The sequence below is a fragment of the Musa acuminata genome, chromosome BXJ3-5 (genome assembly GCF_036884655.1).
Source record: "Musa acuminata AAA Group cultivar baxijiao chromosome BXJ3-5, Cavendish_Baxijiao_AAA, whole genome shotgun sequence".
Lineage (NCBI taxonomy): Eukaryota > Viridiplantae > Streptophyta > Magnoliopsida > Zingiberales > Musaceae > Musa > Musa acuminata.
The window spans coordinates 15,507,501-15,514,692 of NC_088353.1; the positions used below are offsets into that span (position 1 = coordinate 15,507,501).

A 7,192-nucleotide genomic window follows, 5' to 3' on the forward strand; every position below is an offset into this window, starting at 1 on the left:
TCTTGAATGATCAAAACTTGGAAGAAAAGAGGGAGAACTTTTGGCCTTTACAACACTTTTGAGCTCTAAAATCACAGAGTAAGATCAAGCTTTCGGTTACCCTTTCAAAAAGGGTAGGGTTTATATAGGCCCCAATCAGTTTGAATTTGAAGTTGAAAAGTGTCATCTCCCGATTTTTCGGGGTCTTGGCGGTACTACCGCCATAACTGGGCGGTACTACCACCTGTCATCTGTCATTGAGCGGTACTACCACTCAGTCTGGGCGGTACTACTGCTTGACATCGCTCGAAGACCGAGCTCAGGCAGTACCACCGCCTGATAGGGGCGGTACTACCGCCTAAAATTTTTGGGAGACCAAGTCTCCTAGGCGCACCGCCGGCCAGGAATTCTGGGTCCGAATGGGCTGATCCATTCGGCCCAATTTGGGTTTGTTAAGGGCCCAATTGCCCCCAGATTAAGCTAATGGGATCACCTCCCATTCCTAACTTAATCTACATGCTAACTATGATATTTAAGACATTAATACTATAACTTGCTCCGGTGTGCCAATCGCTTCTTCTGGCGAGCTTCCGACGAACTTCTGGCGAACATCCGACGAACCCTTGGCGATGCTCTAGTGGACTTCCGACAAACTCCTAAACTTGTGACGATCCACTTGGCGAGTTCCGACGAGCTTCTTTGGCAAGCTCCTGGACTTCTTGGATTTGTTCTCGTGGAACCTCCGACGACCGTCCGGACTTCCGTCGAACTCTCGAACCCCCAACGTGATCATGACCTTAACTCCGGTGCAACTCCTACTATATGTCTTACTTCCTTCCTATTTAATCCTGCACATATAAAACAAACTTCGATCTAGAAAATTAATACTAAGCATTAATCAAATTGTCCGACATGTCATTGGTCCCTCGACGCTTCCTCCGATTCGTCGGCGCATCGTCCTCTCTTACGGCCTATTGCCCAATCGGGCAGTTGACTCAGTAACTCTGATATCCTTAGCGCAATACCCGTTCTTCTTGGCCCGATGCCCGAATCCACTGCCCGAAGCCTTCTATCGATATGTCGATCGATCCACCAGCCCGACGTCCAATCTTCTGACATGTTCCTCCGGCCCAACATGATTTTTTCTGCTTTAATTGTTTCATCCTGATCGAAGCATCCTACGTCACTCAAAACGTAGATTAAAACATAAACACAATTATCAATTGGTTTCATCATCAAAATACGAGATTCAACATGAAGTATTTCCTATATCATTTATTTCAATAACATATTAGATCATCAAATTCATCAATTGATTTTATTATCAAAACTCAAAATTTAACAAAACTTTAGAGTTTACGATATTTTATCAAAATATTTACTAATTAAACTCGATAGTATATTCAAAAATATATTAGATAAGATTTTGAATCATGAACCTTTATTAAGTCTGGTACATCATCATTAGATTAATATTTTAGATATTAAAATATATTAGATGCGATATCAAACTCTTAATTTTTGATAAATGTAATTATATTATTGGTTGCTAATAGATTTGTAGGAGCAAAGCTCCTTGTCACATGCTAAATCATCAAAACTGTTCTCAACATATCCAAAACATTTTCTTCCAACTCCATATCCTTATGAATTGTGAACTAAAGTAAAAAAAAATCACAGAAAATATAAAGAAGAATTCATGTCAAGTATCATGAAAAGGTGGATGATACTATCTGAATAAGGACAACGCACTGATATTTTTCAGGTTTTGTGTGCAATAAAGAGATTTCCAAAAACACAATTAAAAGGGGGAGAATGAGATGATATTTGTTAGGTTTTGTGTGAAATCTTGTAGGAGATTTTGAAAGAAACAAAAATGGCTCATTGATCTATGGGATTATAGGGATGAAAGTTGGTTCCCAAGGTTATAGATGGACAAAGAAAATAACGAAAATAGAAGGAAAGCTAAGGACAAATCAGATAGCACTGCTGAATCTATATTCTACTTAATTTGGGGAATTAGGTTAATAAAAAAATCACATCATGATTGCTGCTAAAGTTTGTGACGATCAATATATTAAATAATATGTATAAAAATATGAACTGCATTTATTTGATTTGTCAAAGTCATAACACCCCCAAGAGAAACTTTTGCCAAAGCGTCAGGCCACTTTATTAACCTATTGCAGCTTTTGAAGAAAAGAAAGTGGGTTAGTGGTGAAATAACTCTGTCGGAGTCCAAACATACATTCAATTGCACTTTCTTCACAAGTTCACAACTGCCACAAATTCCATCGATGGATACGGTCTGCTGGTCTCTCCAGTTTCTATAATGCTCGTTTTGCTTTTTTCTATTTTTTCGTGCCATAAAAGTCTTATCATTTTCTTCGTTCATGTACGAAAGTGTTTGTTGCTAGTGGACGTGAGGTCTTTGTTCTCATCTCATTAAAGAATGGCCGGTGAAGTCTCTCTAGGTTGGTATATTGTCTACTGCTCTCGGTCACTTCATTTTCTATCCTGCTATTTTTTCTTTCTATCCAAGCGTTCATCCTTATACTGACCTTGTCAGAAAGATTAAAAGATTATTATTTTATTTTGATAAATATAAATATTTTTATGTATTTAGGAAGAGGACCAGTGTTGTTAATTTTTTGGTTGTGTATGCTTATACCATCGAATCATATAATTTTTGGATAAAAAATTGATCTTCGTAGCTTGACTTTTTGGTTCATCATGATGCAAAACGGTCATATATATATATATATATATAATCCGTTCTATTTAGTAAAGTTTCGTTTCGAAAAAAAAAACATTAACGCGGAATGCATAGTAATCTTATCATGTACGACAGAAATCTTCAGTTGAAAAAAGTCTTTGTTGCTTTTGGACTCTTCTTTTATATCCTTAGCTGGAGATCTTTGTTCTAATCTCTCTCTCGTGGTGTTTCGGTTCTCGAGATCCAATGTGTTCCCTTAAGAAATCCGTGGGGGTCCGGAAGGAAGGATATGAGCAGCAACACAAATAGGACAAAAAATCATGGCTGCATTCATTCGCCTGTTTGGGGTTGGCGCGGTCATTTTCTTCGGCTCGGCCAGCTTGAGAGCCCCACCTACGTCTCGTGCTCGTACGTGCCCGCGGGGATCCCGCTTTCTATCTGCTGTACTCTTGTTTTTTTCTCCCTTCCACTCCATCCAAATCTTCACTGATATCATTCTTCTGTCCTTATCTCACTTCTCAACCCTTCTTCCCCTCTCTTCTTCTTCTTGGGTCTGTTCTTCCGTTCTGGAATTAAGGCAGTCGACGTTTGCAAGTGTAGCATCATTAAGATTCACATAGTTCGAGCGTCTGTCTCTGCTCTAATTTGAAGTGAGAATCTTGATGATGCTGCACCAGCAATAGGTGACTACACCATGAAAGAATTGGATCCCGGATTCATGCTCTTATCTTATTGAGTTTGCTGTCTGCTTGAAATTAGAAGGTGAGTTTATTCCATGCTTCTAGAGTAATCGCTGTACCGCTACGATCCTTCTAATTTTTCTTGTGACTACACGTAGAGTTGGGATCAAGGAAGTTGTAGGAAGGGGCAACGATCTTACAAGGTACGACAGCTTAGTTACAAGTTGTTACATAAGTGTGTTCAAGAAGAGCAAAACATGTTAGTATTCTGCCTTGACCTGGTTTACTATTTGCTGCCTAGAAAAGAGAAAAAACATAGACATTAACTGGAGTACGTCAACACTTCTCAATTTAGTTATAAAAATCTAAAACTTTTTTATATGTATAAAAATTTCATAGTGTAAGTAAAAGATTAGCAATTTAGCTGGAATTTTTTAGAATGATTAATATGTTAAATCTTAGATTTTAATGATAAAACCAATTGATAATATTTATGATCTGATTTACGTTTTGAGTTATGCAGGAAGCTACAATCAGGGAGAGACAATTAAAGCAAGAAGAATCATGTTGGACCGGAGTGGAACATATCAGAAGATTGAACGTCGAGCCGGAGGATCAATCGACATATCGGTAGAAGACTTTGGGCCATGGTTTGGGCATCGGGCCAAGAAAAGCTAAAATTATGGCAAGAAAATTGGAGTTACGAAGGTTAATTGGCCAATTGGGTAATAGGCCATAAGAGAGGACGATGCGCTGAAGAATCGGATGAGACGTCGATGAACCAATGACATGCCGGATAACATTTGGTTTAGCTTTGTAATAATTGTCAAGATCAAAGTAGGTTTTAGGTGTAATTGGGTTGGAATTGGGCCAATTTAATTAAGGGCCAATTGGGCCCAAGTTTGGGGTATGTTGGGCTAAGTAAAAAGCCCAAATAGTGACCCAACAGGTGGAATCGTCGATGGCACAATCTCCGAGACTATGTCAAGCGATGGTACCACCAGTCTGGGTAGTGGTACTGTCCAGACACAATCTCTGAGACTATAATAAGCGGTGGTACCACCCAATAACAAGATGTTAGGTAGTGGTACCGCTAGTTTGGGCAGTGGTACTGTCCAAACACAGTCTCCGAGACTATATTAGGCGGTGGTATCGCCTAGTGGCAGGATGTCAAGCGATGGTACCGTTAAACTAGATGTGATACCACGTAGTATTAGTGCTGCAGGCAGTGGTATTGCCCAGCACTAGCGATGGTACCGCCAGTACTTGGAAGACCCGGAATGACACTAGTTTTGGCTCCAAGATTGAATCCATTTGGAGCCTATGAATACCCTTCTCATCCTTGGTTAAGACATACAAGCACAGAGAACTTAAAAGTGGGAAAATGCTGTAGCAATCACTTGATAGATTCCCTCATCTAATTCTAAAAGTTTAAATTTCTGTTTAGGGAGGAGTGAGTGCATGTAAAAGGTTGTCTACTAAAGCTATGAAAAGGAGAAGAGGGGTGTAAAAGAGTAGTTGATCTTCGCCCGTTGAAAGAAGATTGTTAGTGGATGTCGGTGGCCTCTGTTGAATCTTAGATTTTGATGATGAAATCAATTGGTAAATTATTTGATCTAATCTATATGTTGAGATAAGTGTGCAAAATTTGTTGAATCTCAGATTTTGATGATGAAACCAATTAATAGTGTTTATGATTTGATCTGCATTTTGAGTAACACAAGAAGCTTTGATCAATGAGAGACAATTAAAATAGGAAGAATCATGTTAGGCCAGAGAAAAACATGTTAGAAGATTGGACGTCGAGGCGAACGATCGGTCGACGTATCGACAGAAGGCTTCAGGCCATGGGTTCGGGCATTGGGCCAAGAAGAGCAAAAATTATACCAAGGAAATCAGAGTTGCGAAGGTCAACTGGCCGATTGGGTAATAGGCTGTAAGAGAGGACAATACGCCAAAGAATCGGATGAAGCATTTGTTAGGAAAAAATTACGTTGGTTCAAAACTTCATTGTGATTAAATCCGATTCCGACGAAAAACTATTTCGTAAAGGTAATGTGCACGAAAGAGCATAGTGGATGTAAAGCAAGTAAAGTGGTTTGTAGTTAAAGTAAATTTCTCAAGAGAAACGCAAACCAGATTTTTATAATAGTTGGGTCGTCATGACCTACATCCACTCCGTCGATTCCTCTTCCGTCGAGGCCACCGGCATCTATTATCGATCTTTCTTCAATAGGCGAAGACCAATCACCTTTTACACCCCTCTTCTCCTTTTTACAGGTTTAGGAGACAACCTTTACAAGTACACACACTCCTCCTAAATAGAATTCTAGACTTAGACTAGAGGAGGGGATTATTCAAGTGATTGCAACAGCGTTTCTTCACTTTTAAACTCTCCCGGGTTTCCTAGGTCCGGGCAGTACCACCGCCTATGCTCGGCGGTACCACCACTAGTGTTAGTTTGACATTGACACTACACTGGGCGGTACCACCGCCTGGCACTAAGCCACTGGGTGGTACCACTTCCCAGACTAGCGGTGGTACCGCCCAAACTGGCGGTACCACCACCTGAACAATTTCGAAGACTGTGTCACTTCTTGGTGTTGAATCTCGGATTTTGATGATAAAACTAATTGATTGTGTTTAGATGTTTAACTGAATTTTGAGTGATGCAGGTCTACTCGATCAGGATTAGACAGTTAACACAGGAGGAATTGATGTTGCGCCGGAGGAGATCATGTTAGGATATTGGATGGCAGAAGGCTTCGGACGTCGGGCATTGGGCCAAGAGCGGAATTGCGCCAAGGATATCGGGGTTGCGGAGGTTAACCGTCGATTGGGCAACAAGCCGCAAGAGAGGACGATGCGCTAAAGAATCGGACGAAGTGCCAACCAATGACGTGCCGGGCAATAGAATGTCAATTCGCGTTGTAATAATTGTCTAGATCGGAGTAAAGTTTTAGCTTGTGTGTGTAGGATTAACTACGATAACGACGAAGACATAAAGCAAAACAAAGTGTCGGAGTCAAGCACAAAGGATTCATTGCGAGTTCGAGAGTTCGACGGAAGTCCGAAGGTTCATCGGGAATGCTGCCAGAACTAGACGAGAATGAGTAGGGAGCTTGCCGAAGGGTTTTTCGGAAGCTCGTTGGAAGGTTCGTTGGAAGTTCGCGGAGCTCGCCGAGAAAGATCGGAGCTTGCCGAAGAAGCTCATTGGAACTCGTCAATGTTAGGATCAAGAGCACTAAGGGAGGGGGGGGGGGGGGGTGAATTAGTGCAGCGGAAATTTTTCGACGATTAAAACCGAAAGCTGCGTTCGTTCGATAAAAACGATTTCGATGTAAAAGCCGATTCTAAGATTACTTTAACTTAAGATTAAGCGAGATGACGTTAAAGTAGATCTATGAAGGCAGTTTGCAGTTTATGATGGAAATCAGAATGCAAGCGCAAACTGAAAAGCGACGTTCGTACGATAAAACCAATTTACGTCTAAATGCCGATTTTGAAGATACTGAACTTTGAGATATGTTTTATAAATATGCAGAAGGTAGTTTGCAGTTATGATTGAAGTCTAAATGTAAAAGTAAACTGAAATATGATGATCATACGAAAAAGTCGATTTACGTCTAAACGAAGATTCGGAAAGCTCTGAACTTAGAAACTCGTTCGTTAAAAGCGCAGAGGGCAGTAAGCTATTAAGGAGGTTTGCAGTAAAAATAAAATGCTCAAAGTAAATGCAAACCGAGATTTAGAGTGGTTCGGTCAATCTTGACCTACTCCACTTTTGGCTTCCTCCACCGACGAGGTCACCGACGTC

The 7,192-nt window shown here is 40.5% G+C and overlaps 1 long non-coding RNA gene across 1 annotated transcript; it reads left to right on the top strand.

Moving 5' to 3' along the window:
• Window positions 1-3,144: 3,144 nt before the first annotated feature.
• LOC135638247 (uncharacterized) lies at window positions 3,145-5,011 on the top strand. The gene is made up of 3 exons (XR_010496560.1): window positions 3,145-3,457; window positions 3,534-3,578; window positions 3,899-5,011. It is a non-coding gene; the product is annotated as an uncharacterized LOC135638247 (long non-coding RNA).
• The last annotated feature ends 2,181 nt before the right edge of the window (window positions 5,012-7,192 follow it).